The sequence below is a fragment of the Thalassophryne amazonica genome, unplaced genomic scaffold (assembly GCF_902500255.1).
Source record: "Thalassophryne amazonica unplaced genomic scaffold, fThaAma1.1, whole genome shotgun sequence".
In the NCBI taxonomy this organism is placed as follows: Eukaryota; Metazoa; Chordata; class Actinopteri; order Batrachoidiformes; family Batrachoididae; genus Thalassophryne; species Thalassophryne amazonica.
Genome location: NW_022986371.1, coordinates 3,033 through 16,946, shown reverse-complemented (window position 1 = coordinate 16,946; position 13,914 = coordinate 3,033).

Genomic DNA, 13,914 nt, shown 5'->3' with positions numbered 1-13,914 from the left:
AGTGTGGATTTTTTTATTTATTTGTTTCTTAGAAACAATTTCAAATCTGAAAAATGACACGAGGGACTGAAAATATCAACTATTTTAAAATAAATATTGTTTTCCTTTTTGAATACGTTATTAAATATTAAAACCATTCACACAAGAAGTAAATACGTAGTCTTCTTACCTGTGTGTTTCAGTGAGATCATCTTTAAACTTATCCACATTTACAAAACCACATCTGAAAATAATTTAATTCCTTCTGCCTTGGTTGAAGAAAAGTCCATTTGTTACCTCTTTGGTTCCAGGTTCCAGCTGTAATCCGTTATTGCGGCTGATTGCGACTGCGTTTGATACCGTGGATCATCATATTTTGTTCGATAGGTTGGAGAATTTTTTTGGGATTACTGGAAGTGCCCTTGCCTGGTTGACATCATATCTGTCCAGTCATTTTCAATGCGTCTTGTATAATGACACTACCTCTGTCCTTGGTGACATGAGATTTGGGGTTCCACAGGGATCTGTTTTAGGCCCTTGCTTTTCTATGTGGCAACCCTTGGGCGTATACTGTGGAGTTTTGGGATTACCTTTCATTGTTACACTGATGATAGTCAGTTGTACATGCTGATAACTGCGGGAAATCTCACTCCCATAAAATCCCTGGAGGAATGTCTTCTATCAGTGAGAAGTTGGATGTCTAGTAACTTGGGGTAATTTTTGATCCCACATTGTCTTTTGACCTCCACATCAGGGATGTTATTAGGACTGCTTTTTTCCATCTGTGAAATATAGCAAGGATCCGCCCCATCCTGATGCTGAGACCCTGATTCATGCTTTTGTTTCTTCTAGACTAGATTATTGTAATGTTCTATTTTCACGGTTAATGCTGTCCAGCATCAGGGGTCTTCAGCTGGTTCAGAACGCTGCCGCCAGACTTCTGACACGTAACAGAAGGTCTGAACATATCACACCCATTTTGGCATCTTTGCACTGGCTCCCTGTCTCTGTGAGAGCAGATTTTAAGGTTTTGTTATTGACTTATAAGGTTGTTCATGGACTGGCGCCATCTTATCTGGCTGATCTGGTGGAACTCTACGTGCCGGCCCGGGCTGTGCAGTCGCAGGATGCGGGACTTCTCTGTGTTCTCAGGGTGAAGAAGAAGTCAGCGGGTCAAAGAGCTTTTTCGTATCGTGCACTCACCCTGTGGAATAGTCTTCCTGCGACCGTGAGGCAGTCTGAGTCTGTGGACATTTTTAGGTCAAGACTGAAAACCTATTTTTATTCTCTATCTTATGGAAAGTTTTTATTTTTTTTTATCTGTTTTATTCTTTTTCTTCTGTTTTAAATTCTGTATTTGAAATTTTTGTTAAATCATTTTTAATTATTTAAATTTATGTTGAATTGTTTCATGTAAGGCGCCTTGAGACGGCTTTTGCTGTGATTTGGCGCATTATGAGCTAATTAAATTGAAAATTGAAATTGCTTGATCCAGTCTGTGTTGATGAGCGGCTTTGCGGTGCAACAAAAAGACTCGGAGCGCCTCGTAATGTCTCAGTCTGCACGCAATGACGTTATCCCATCATCCACAAACAATAAAATAATCTGAAGAGCCTCAGTTTTGTCTCCGTGTCGAGTGGAGCAGCCAGGGACTCCGTGCGCTCGATCGTCACTGTAAGTGTTCCACCTGCCGTTCTGCCGGTGAGAAAGTAACCGTTCTGACACCGAAAACATGGTGCAGCTCTGACCCGAACCACAGGGCTGTCAAGTAAAAATCTTTCAATTAATCCGACAATTAAGATAATGGTTCCAGAGCTGACATCACTTCCTCGTCCTTCTTGTCCAATGTTGGAACGCCGGGACGTTCCTGGTCTTTTATTGGCATGCAGTCCAAAATCTGAATATTTATCTCTTCAAGAACTGAGCACCAGGAAAGGATAAATTACAAACTGTTGTTTAATTTTAGTCTTAAATATTCATGAAAGCATGGCATTACATGTCACCTACCCCTTAACCCGGGGCTACGGGTTGGCAGGCCAGCTATCTGCTAGAAAACTAAACAGCCCGGTTGTGACCCCGCCATACAAATCTGTCATTGCAAGGGTGAAGCCCACACGTGACACGGTCAGGGTCTGGCCTGAGGGACACACGGAATACAGGCGGACCGGGATCTCTTCAAACAGACTGACTAAACTCCTTCAGCTCACCAGTGCCGGACTAGAACCGTTTCTGCACAGATACTGTTACCGCAGTGGGGGTCACGGCCCCCCACTCCGACCACACTCCATGGACAAGTGAAGCTGTGATTAAGCTGTTGAAGGCCGGTGATGCTGCTTTTCACACAGAAGACTAAAGGATTTCCATCACACTGAACATCGATGCACCGCAGAGATGCGTGCTGAGCTCTCTCCTTTTCTCTCACAACACAACTGCAAAGCCTCCGAGAAGACCTTCATTAAGTTTGAAGATGACAACACAATAACGAGCCAGCCGACAGAGAAGATATTGAAAACCTGGAGGGCTGAAGCTGGAATAACAACCAAGATCCTCAACACCACAGAGACCAAAGACATGGTCTTGGACTACAGAAGACTGAAGCCCAACGCTCATCATCAGTGATGGGATGATGAAGGGCCTGCAGAGCTTCAGATACCCCGGACTCCACGTCAGCCAGGACATGCCTGGGTCCATCCATACCATAGCAGGGACCTCAACAGGACTTCAGAGGCTTCAGTTCCTGAGGTGTCTGAAGAAACCGTGTCTTCTAAAACAGCTGCTGGAGTATTTCACCAGGTCGGCCATGGAGTCTGTTTTTGTTTACTTACTAGGCAGCTACAGGACAGTAAAGATATCTTCAGAGTTTTGTACAGGCAGAGGGTTTGGCATATTGATTACCAGCTGGATCTGGATTGTCACCAGTTTAGGGAGGGGGGAGTGGCACCGGAGTGTTTGCCAGAGTCTTCTGCACCCTCACCTTTGTGATCTCACCAATATTTGGTGATTGGCTGGAGAACCCTGGTTCCAGAGATGTCCAACATCCCAGCAGAGAGAAGCCCATCTTACACAGAAGGTGTGTGCGTGGCAACAACGAGAGTGCTGGACTCACCAGCACTCCTCACACAGCACGTGTGTGCAGCATTTGGTGGTGTTTAACGTAGCGTGTAAAACCTGGCCACCATCTGCTGCTTTCCTGGTCAGTGTTTTATCAGTGTTGTCTCTGTTTTCCCCCACTGAACATGGATTTGTGGTTTCCGAGCAACCTGGTGCTTTCCAGCCTCTGGCACAGACGGTGTGCGCGAGGCTCATGCGTGGCGTCATGGTGCTTCTCATGCCTTCAGCTCCAATTTTTTTCTTAGCCTACAGAGGCCATAACACAGTCATATTAAGAAGTGAACTAATTAACTGTTGCAGGTGATACTTATGTCAGACGAGTGATTGATGCTGTTCTTGGTCATCTGACAGTTTTTGGCAGAATAATTGCAAATCCTGTCTGGTGCTGTGGCTGATGGACGTGCACGTGGACACTGAGACAGCAGAGAGGACAACCAAAGAGCCCTGTAATGCTCTCTGATGGGTGCTTTCTGGCACCATCAAAAGGAGCCTGTCTTCCGCCGCCACTCCCTCAGCACGCCGCCGCCTGACTGCAAAGAGGCGCGTCCACTCACCAAGAAACGAAACCTATTGAACTGTTAGAGGTTGGCAGAAAACCACGACATAACCTCTTTCAAAAAGTCAGAAACTGTCTATGATGTAATGCTACACAGTATGTTTGAAGAAGGAACACCGCCATCATAGGTCCACCGTGGCTCTGTGACCCGGTGAATGACCTCTGATATCTTAACGAGCAGAACCTGGGACATGTCCAACATTTCTAATCGGTTCCAGGAAATACTTTGTGCAATAAATGTAGCTAAATGTCACAAAGTCATTTTAATTACTGAGGTCATTTCTGGGGCTGGTGGTCAAGTGGTTAGTGCGCTTGGTTTCAGTGCAGATGGTTCCCAGTCCAGTATGATACTTAAGGACAAAACAACACTTGGCCACTCTTGGTGTCTCATCAACCTGCTCAACAGTCTGTTGCGACATGATCTAAGCAGCAGCCGATAAATTCTGTCTGGAAGTCTGAGTAGAGCTTAGGCAGTTCTAGGAAAGTTTGGGTGATTAGAGGGACTTTGGATGGTTCAAGGAGAGTTTACATAGCTAGAGTAGGCTTTAGGCAGCACAGACCGTGGCTCAGATAGACTTCCTGCAGCTTCAGTTGACTTTAGGTGTGATTTGTGCAAACTTCAGGTGCAGTTTAAGTAGAATTCAGGCGCAGTTTGAGTAGAATTTGAGCATGGTTTGATGAGACATTGGGTGGTGTTTGAGTAGACATTGAGTGGTGTTGGAGTAGACATTGAGTGGTGTTGGAGCAGACACTGAGTGGTGTTTGAGTAGACATTGAGTGGTGTTGGAGTAGACATTGAGTGGTGTTTGAGTAGAGATTGGGGTGGTGTTTGAGTAGAATTCGGGTGCTGATTGAGTAGACATTGGGTGGTATTTGAGTAGAATTTGGGTGCTGTTTGAGTAGACATTGGGTGGTGTTTGAGTAGAGATTGGGGTGGTGTTTGAGTAGAATTCGGGTGCTGATTGAGTAGACATTGGGTGGTGTTTGAGTAGATTTCAGGTCCTGATTGAGTAGACATTGGGTGGTGTTTGAGTAGATTTCAGGTGCTGATTGAGTAGACATTGGGTGTTGTTTGAGTAGAATTCGAGTGCTGTTGGAGCAGACATTGGGTGCTGTTTGAGCAGACATTGGGTGCTGTTTGAGTAGACATTGGGTGCTGTTTGAGTAGACATTGGGTGCTGTTTGAGTAGACATTGGGTGGTGTTTGAGCAGACATTGGGTGCTGTTTGAGTAGACATTGGGTGCTGTTTGAGCAGACATTGGGTGCTGTTTGAGTAGACATTGGGTGCTGTTTGAGTAGACATTGGGTGCTGTTTGAGTAGACATTGGGTGCTGTTGAGTAGACATTGGGTGCTGTTGAGCAGACATTGGGTGCTGTTTGAGCAGACATTGGGTGCTGTTTGTGTAGATTTCGGGTGCTGTTTGAGTAGACATTGAGTGGTGTTTGTGTAGAATTCGGGTGCTGTTTGAGTAGACATTGGGTGGTGTTTGTGTAGAATTCGGGTGCTGTTTGAGTAGACATTGGGTGGTGTTTGATTAGATTTTGGGTGCTGTTTGAGCAGACATTGGGTGCTGTTTGAGTAGTCATTGGGTGCTGTTTGAGTAGTCATTGGGTGCTGTTTGAGTAGTCATTGGGTGGTGTTTGAGTAGACATTGGGTGGTGTTTGAGTAGACGTTGGGTGGTGTTTGAGTAGACATTGGGTGCTGTTGAGTAGACAATGGGTGTTGTTTGAGTAGATTTCAGGTGATGTTTGAGTAGACATTGGGTGGTGTTTGAGTACATTTTGGGTGCTGTTTCAGTAGACATTTATTGGTGTTTGAGTAGAATTCGGGTGGTGTTTTGTAGATTTCGGGTGCTGTTTTGTAGATTTCGGGTGTTGTTTGAGTAGACATTGAGTAGTGTTTGAGTAGATTTCGGGTGCTGTTTGAGTAGACATTGAGTGCTGTTTGAGTAGACATTGGGTGGTGTTTGAGTAGATTTCAGGTGCTGTTTGAGTAGGCGTTGGGTGCTGTTTGAGTAGACATTGAGTGCTGTTTGAGTAGACATTGGGTGGTGTTTGAGTAGATTTCAGGTGCTGTTTGAGTAGGCGTTGGGTGCTGTTTGAGTAGATTTTGGGTGGTGTTTCAGTAGAATTCTGGCGCAGTTTGAGTAGACATTGGGTGGTGTTTGAGTAGACATTGGGTGGTGTTTGAGTAGATTTTGGGTGCTGTTTTAGTAGACATTCGGTGTTGTTTAAGTAGATTTTGGGTGGTGTTTCAGTAGATTTCGGGTGCTGTTTGAGTAGATTTCGGGCGTGGTTTGAGTAGACATTGAGTGCTGTTTGAGTAGATTTCGGGCGTGGTTTGAGTAGACATTGAGTGCTGTTTGAGTAGACATTGGGTCGTGTTTGAGTAGATTTCGGGCGCGGTTTGAGTAGACGTTGAGTGCTGTTTGAGTAGACGTTGGGTGGTGTTTGAGTAAATTTCAGGTGCTGTTTGAGTAGATTTTGGGTGGTGTGTCAGTAGAATTCGGGTACAGTTTGAGTAGAATTCGGGTGCGGTTTGAGTAGACATTGGGTGGTGTTTGAGTACATTTTGGGTGCTGTTTGAGTAGACATTGGGTGCTGTTTGAGTAGACACTGAGTAGTGTTTGAGTAGAATTCGGGTGCTGTTTGAGTAGACATTGAGTGCTGTTTGAGTAGATTTCGGGCGTGGTTTGAGTAGACATTGGGAGGTGTTTGAGTAGAATTCGGGTGCTGTTTGAGTAGACATTGGGTGCTGTTGAGTAGATTTTGGGTGCTGTTTGAGTAGACATTGAGTGGTGTTTGTGTAGATTTCAGGTGCTGTTTGAGTAGACTTTGGGTGCTGTTGAGTAGATTTTGGGTGCTGTTTGAGTAGACATTGAGTGGTGTTTGTGTAGATTTCAGGTTCTGTTTGAGTAGACATTGGGTGGTGTTTGAGTAGATTTTGGCTGCTGTTTGGGTAGACATTGGGTGGTGTTTGAGTAGACATTGAGTGGTGTTTGTGTAGATTTCAGGTGGTGTTTGAGTAGAATTTGGGTGCTGTTTGAGTAGACATTGGGTGGTGTTTGAGTAGAATTCGGGTGCTGTTTGAGTAGACATTGAGTGGTGTTTGAGTAGACATTGAGTGGTGTTTGTGTAGATTTCAGGTGCTGTTTGAGTAGACATTGCGTGGTGTTTGAGTAGACATTGGGTGGTGTTTGAGTACATTTTGGATGCTGTTTGAGTAGACATTAGGTGGTGTTTGAGTAGACGTTGGATGGTGTTTGAATAGACATTGAGTGGTGTTTGTGTAGATTTCAGGTGCTGTTTGAGTAGACATTGCGTGGTGTTTGAGTAGACATTGAGTGGTGTTTGTGTAGATTTCAGGTGCTGTTTGAGGAGACATTGCATGGTGTTTGTGTAGATTTCGGGTGGTGTTTGAGTAGACATTGAGTGCTGTTTGAGTAGACATTGGGTGGTGTTTGAGTAGACGTTGGATGGTGTTTGAGCAGACATTGGGTGCTGTTTGAGTAGACATTGGGTCCTGTTTGAGTAGACATTGGATGGTGTTTGAGCAGACATTGGGTGCTGTTTGAGTAGACATTGGGTCCTGTTTGAGTAGACATTGGATGGTGTTTGAGCAGATGTTGGATGGTGTTTGAGCAGACATTGGGTGCTGTTTGAGTAGACATTGGGTCCTGTTTGAGTAGACATTGGATGGTGTTTGAGCAGACATTAGGTGCTGTTTGAGTAGACATTGGGTGCTGTTGAGTAGATTTTGGGTGCTGTTTGAGTAGACATTGAGTGGTGTTTGTGTAGATTTCAGGTGCTGTTTGAGTAGACATTGGGTGCTGTTTGAGTAGACATTGAGTGGTGTTTGTGTAGAATTCGGGTGCTGTTTGAGTAGACATTGGGTGGTGTTTGAGTAGATTTTGGGTGCTGTTTGAGTAGACATTGAGTGGTGTTTGTGTAGATTTCAGGTGCTGTTTGAGTAGACATTGGGTGCTGTTTGAGTAGATTTTGGGTGGTGTTTCAGTAGAATTCTGGCGCAGTTTGAGTAGACATTGGGTGGTGTTTGAGTAGACATTGGGTGGTGTTTGAGTAGATTTTGGGTGCTGTTTTAGTAGACATTCGGTGTTGTTTAAGTAGATTTTGGGTGGTGTTTCAGTAGATTTCGGGTGCTGTTTGAGTAGATTTCGGGCGTGGTTTGAGTAGACATTGAGTGCTGTTTGAGTAGATTTCGGGCGTGGTTTGAGTAGACATTGAGTGCTGTTTGAGTAGACATTGGGTCGTGTTTGAGTAGATTTCGGGCGCGGTTTGAGTAGACGTTGAGTGCTGTTTGAGTAGACGTTGGGTGGTGTTTGAGTAGATTTCAGGTGCTGTTTGAGTAGATTTTGGGTGGTGTGTCAGTAGAATTCGGGTACAGTTTGAGTAGAATTCGGGTGCGGTTTGAGTAGACATTGGGTGGTGTTTGAGTACATTTTGGGTGCTGTTTGAGTAGACATTGGGTGCTGTTTGAGTAGACACTGAGTAGTGTTTGAGTAGAATTCGGGTGCTGTTTGAGTAGACATTGAGTGCTGTTTGAGTAGATTTCGGGCGTGGTTTGAGTAGACATTGGGTGGTGTTTGAGTAGAATTCGGGTGCTGTTTGAGTAGACATTGGGTGCTGTTGAGTAGATTTCGGGTGCTGTTTGAGTAGACATTGAGTGGTGTTTGTGTAGATTTCAGGTTCTGTTTGAGTAGACATTGGGTGGTGTTTGAGTAGATTTTGGCTGCTGTTTGAGTAGACATTGGGTGGTGTTTGAGTAGACATTGAGTGGTGTTTGTGTAGATTTCAGGTGGTGTTTGAGTAGACATTGGGTCCTGTTTGAGTAGACATTGGGTGGTGTTTGAGTAGACATTGGGTGCTGTTGAGTAGATTTTGGGTGCTGTTTGAGTAGACATTGAGTGGTGTTTGTGTAGATTTCAGGTGCTGTTTGAGTAGACTTTGGGTGCTGTTGAGTAGATTTTGGGTGCTGTTTGAGTAGACATTGAGTGGTGTTTGTGTAGATTTCAGGTTCTGTTTGAGTAGACATTGGGTGGTGTTTGAGTAGATTTTGGCTGCTGTTTGAGTAGACATTGGGTGGTGTTTGAGTAGACATTGAGTGGTGTTTGTGTAGATTTCAGGTGGTGTTTGAGTAGACATTGGGTCCTGTTTGAGTAGACATTGGGTGGTGTTTGAGTAGACATTGGGTGCTGTTGAGTAGATTTTGGGTGCTGTTTGAGTAGACATTGAGTGGTGTTTGTGTAGATTTCAGGTGCTGTTTGAGTAGACATTGGGTGCTGTTTGAGTAGATTTTGGGTGGTGTTTCAGTAGAATTCTGGCGCAGTTTGAGTAGACATTGGGTGGTGTTTGAGTAGACATTGGGTGGTGTTTGAGTAGATTTTGGGTGCTGTTTTAGTAGACATTCGGTGTTGTTTAAGTAGATTTTGGGTGGTGTTTCAGTAGATTTCGGGTGCTGTTTGAGTAGATTTCGGGCGTGGTTTGAGTAGACATTGAGTGCTGTTTGAGTAGATTTCGGGCGTGGTTTGAGTAGACATTGAGTGCTGTTTGAGTAGACATTGGGTCGTGTTTGAGTAGATTTCGGGCGCGGTTTGAGTAGACGTTGAGTGCTGTTTGAGTAGACGTTGGGTGGTGTTTGAGCAGACATTGGGTGCTGTTTGAGCAGACATTGGGTGCTGTTTGAGTAGACATTGGGTCCTGTTTGAGTAGACATTGGATGGTGTTTGAGCAGATGTTGGATGGTGTTTGAGCAGACATTGGGTGCTGTTTGAGTAGACATTGGGTCCTGTTTGAGCAGACATTGGATGGTGTTTGAGCAGACATTAGGTGCTGTTTGAGTAGACATTGGGTCCTGTTTGAGTAGACATTGGGTGGTGTTTGAGTAGACATTGGGTGCTGTTGAGTAGATTTTGGGTGCTGTTTGAGTAGACATTGAGTGGTGTTTGTGTAGATTTCAGGTGCTGTTTGAGTAGACATTGGGTGCTGTTTGAGTAGACATTGAGTGGTGTTTGTGTAGAATTCGGGTGCTGTTTGAGTAGACATTGGGTGGTGTTTGAGTAGATTTTGGGTGCTGTTTGAGTAGACATTGAGTGGTGTTTGTGTAGATTTCGGGTGCTGTTTGAGTAGACATTGGGTGCTGTTTGAGTAGACATTGAGTGGTGTTTGTGTAGATTTCGGGTGCTGTTTGAGCAGACATTGGGTGCTGTTTGAGTAGACATTGAGTGGTGTTTGAGTAGAATTCGGGTGCTGTTTGAGTAGACATTGAGTGGTGTTTGAGTAGAATTCGGGTGCTGTTTGAGTAGACATTGGGTGGTGTTTGAGTAGATTTTGGGTGCTGTTTGAGTAGACATTGAGTGGTGTTTGTGTAGATTTCGGGTGCTGTTTGAGTAGACATTGGGTGCTGTTTGAGTAGACATTGAGTGGTGTTTGTGTAGATTTCGGGTGCTGTTTGAGCAGACATTGGGTGCTGTTTGAGTAGACATTGAGTGGTGTTTGAGTAGAATTCGGGTGCTGTTTGAGTAGACATTGGGTGTTGTTTGAGTAGACATTGAGTGGTGTTTGAGTAGACGTTGAGTGGTGTTTGTGTAGATTTCAGGTGCTGTTTGAGTAGACATTGAGTGGTGTTTGTGTAGATTTCGGGTGGTGTTTGAGTAGACATTGAGTGCTGTTTGAGTAGACATTGGGTGGTGTTTGAGTAGACATTGAGTGGTGTTTGAGTAGATTTTGGGTGCTGTTTGAGTAGACACTGGGTGCTGTTTGAGCAGACTTTGGGTGCTGTTTGAGTAGACATTGGGTGCTGTTTGAGTAGACATTGAGTGGTGTTTGAGTAGATTTTGGGTGCTGTTTGAGTAGACACTGGGTGCTGTTTGAGCAGACATTGGGTGCTGTTTGAGTAGACACTGGGTGCTGTTTGTGTAGATTTTGGGTGCTGTTTGAGTAGACATTGGGTGCTGTTTGTGTAGATTTCGGGTGCTGTTTGAGTAGACATTGGGTGGTGTTTGAGTAGATTTTGGGTGCTGTTTGAGCAGACATTGGTTGCTGTTTGAGTAGACATTGGGTGGTGTTTGAGTAGACTTTGGGCGGTGTTTGAGTACATTTTGGATGCTGTTTGAGTAGACATTGGGTGCTGTTTGAGTAGACATTGGGTGCTGTTTGAGTAGACATTGGGTGGTGTTTGAGTAGACATTGGGTGCTGTTGAGTAGATTTTGGGTGCTGTTTGAGTAGACATTGAGTGGTGTTTGTGTAGATTTCGGGTGCTGTTTGAGTAGACATTGGGTGGTGTTTGAGTAGACACTGGGTGCTTTTTGAGTACATTTTGGATGCTGTTTGAGTAGACATTGGGTGGTGTTTGAGTAGACGTTGGATGGTGTTTGAGTAGACGTTGGATGGTGTTTGAGTAGACGTTGGATGGTGTTTGAGTAGACATTGGGTGCTGTTGAGCAGACATTGGGTGCTGTTTGAGTAGACATTGGGTGCTGTTTGAGTAGACATTGGGTGCTGTTTGAGTAGACATTGGGTACTGTTTGAGTAGACATTGGGTGGTGTTTGAGTAGACATTGGGTGCTGTTGAGTAGATTTTGGGTGCTGTTTGAGTAGACATTGAGTGGTGTTTGTGTAGATTTCGGGTGCTGTTTGAGTAGACATTGGGTGGTGTTTGAGTAGACATTGGGTGCTGTTGAGTAGATTTTGGGTGCTGTTTGAGTAGACATTGAGTGGTGTTTGTGTAGATTTCGGGTGCTGTTTGAGTAGACATTGGGTGGTGTTTGAGTAGACACTGGGTGCTGTTTGAGTAGACATTGGGTCCTGTTTGAGTAGACATTGGGTCCTGTTTGAGTAGACATTGGGTGGTGTTTGAGTAGACACTGGGTGCTTTTTGAGTACATTAAGGATGCTGTTTGAGTAGACATTGGGTGGTGTTTGAGTAGACATTGGGTGCTGTTTGAGTAGACATTGGGTGCTGTTTGAGTAGACATTGGGTCCTGTTTGAGTAGACATTGGGTGGTGTTTGAGTAGACATTGGGTGCTGTTGAGTAGATTTTGGGTGCTGTTTGAGTAGACATTGAGTGGTGTTTGTGTAGATTTCGGGTGCTGTTTGAGTAGACATTGGGTGCTGTTTGAGTAGATTTCAGGTGCTGATTGAGTAGACATTGGGTGGTGTTTGAGTAGAGATTGGGGTGGTGTTTGAGTAGAATTCGGGTGCTGATTGAGTAGACATTGGGTGGTGTTTAAGTAGATTTCAGGTGCTGATTGAATAGACATTGGGTGTTGTTTGAGTGGAATTCGAGTGCTGTTGGAGCAGACATTGGGTGTTATTGGAGCAGACATTGTGTGGTGTTGGAGTAGAATTCTTGTGCTGTTTGAGTAGACATTGGGTGCTGTTTGAGTAGACATTGGGTGCTGTTTGAGAAGTCATTGGGTGCTGTTTGAGTAGACATTGGGTGCTGTTTGAGCAGACATTGGGTGCTGTTTGAGCAGACATTGAGTGGTGTTTGAGTAGACATTGAGTGGTGTTTGAGTAGACATTGAGTGGTGTTTGTGTAGATTTCGGGTGCTGTTTGAGTAGACATTGGGTGGTGTTTGAGTAGACACTGGGTGCTTTTTGAGTACATTTTGGATGCTGTTTGAGTAGACATTGGGTGGTGTTTGAGTAGACGTTGGATGGTGTTTGAGTAGACGTTGGATGGTGTTTGAGTAGACATTGGGTGCTGTTGAGCAGACATTGGGTGCTGTTGAGCAGACATTGGGTGCTGTTTGAGTAGACATTGGGTGCTGTTTGAGTAGACATTGGGTGCTGTTTGAGTAGACATTGGGTCCTGTTTGAGTAGACATTGGGTGGTGTTTGAGTAGACATTAGGTGCTGTTGAGTAGATTTTGGGTGCTGTTTGAGTAGACATTGAGTGGTGTTTGTGTAGATTTCGGGTGCTGTTTGAGTAGACATTGGGTGGTGTTTAAGTAGACACTGGGTGGTGTTTGAGTAGACATTGGGTGCTGTTTGAGTAGACATTGGGTCCTGTTTGAGTAGACATTGGGTGGTGTTTGAGTAGACATTGGGTGCTGTTGAGTAGATTTTGGGTGCTGTTTGAGTAGACATTGAGTGGTGTTTGTGTAGATTTCGGGTGCTGTTTGAGTAGACATTGGGTGCTGTTTGAGAAGATTTCAGGTGCTGATTGAGTAGACATTGGGTGGTGTTTGAGTAGAGATTAGGGTGGTGTTTGAGTAGAATTCGGGTGCTGATTGAGTAGACATTGGGTGGTGTTTAAGTAGATTTCAGGTGCTGATTGAGTAGACATTGGGTGTTGTTTGAGTGGAATTCGAGTGCTGTTGGAGCAGACATTGGGTGTTATTGGAGCAGACATTGTGTGGTGTTGGAGTAGAATTCTTGTGCTGTTTGAGTAGACATTGGGTGCTGTTTGAGTAGACATTGGGTGCTGTTTGAGAAGTCATTGGGTGCTGTTTGAGTAGACATTGGGTGCTGTTTGAGCAGACATTGGGTGCTGTTTGAGCAGACATTGAGTGGTGTTTGAGTAGACATTGGGTGTTGTTTGAGTAGACATTGAGTGGTGTTTGTGTAGATTTCGGGTGCTGTTTGAGTAGACATTGGGTGGTGTTTGAGTAGACACTGGGTGCTTTTTGAGTACATTTTGGATGCTGTTTGAGTAGACATTGGGTGGTGTTTGAGTAGACGTTGGATGGTGTTTGAGTAGACATTGGGTGCTGTTGAGCAGACATTGGGTGCTGTTTGAGTAGACATTGGGTGCTGTTTGAGTAGACATTGGGTCCTGTTTGAGTAGACATTGGGTCCTGTTTGAGTAGACATTGGGTGGTGTTTGAGTAGACATTGGGTGCTGTTTGAGTAGATTTTGGGTGCTGTTTGAGTAGACATTGAGTGGTGTTTGTGTAGATTTCGGGTGCTGTTTGAGTAGACATTGGGTGGTGTTTGAGTAGACATTGAGTGCTGTTTGAGTAGATTTTGGGTGCTGTTTGAGCAGACATTGGTTGCTGTTTGAGTAGACATTGGGTGGTGTTTGAGTAGACATTGGGTGGTGTTTGAGTAGACATTGGGTGCTGTTTGAGCAGACATTGGGTGCTGTTTGAGCAGACATTGGGTGCTGTTTGAGTAGACATTGGGTGCTGTTTGAGCAGACATTGGGTGCTGTTTGAGTAGACATTGGGTGCTGTTTGAGCAGACATTGGGTGCTGTTTGAGCAGACATTGGGTGGTGTTTGTGTAGATTTCGGGTGCTG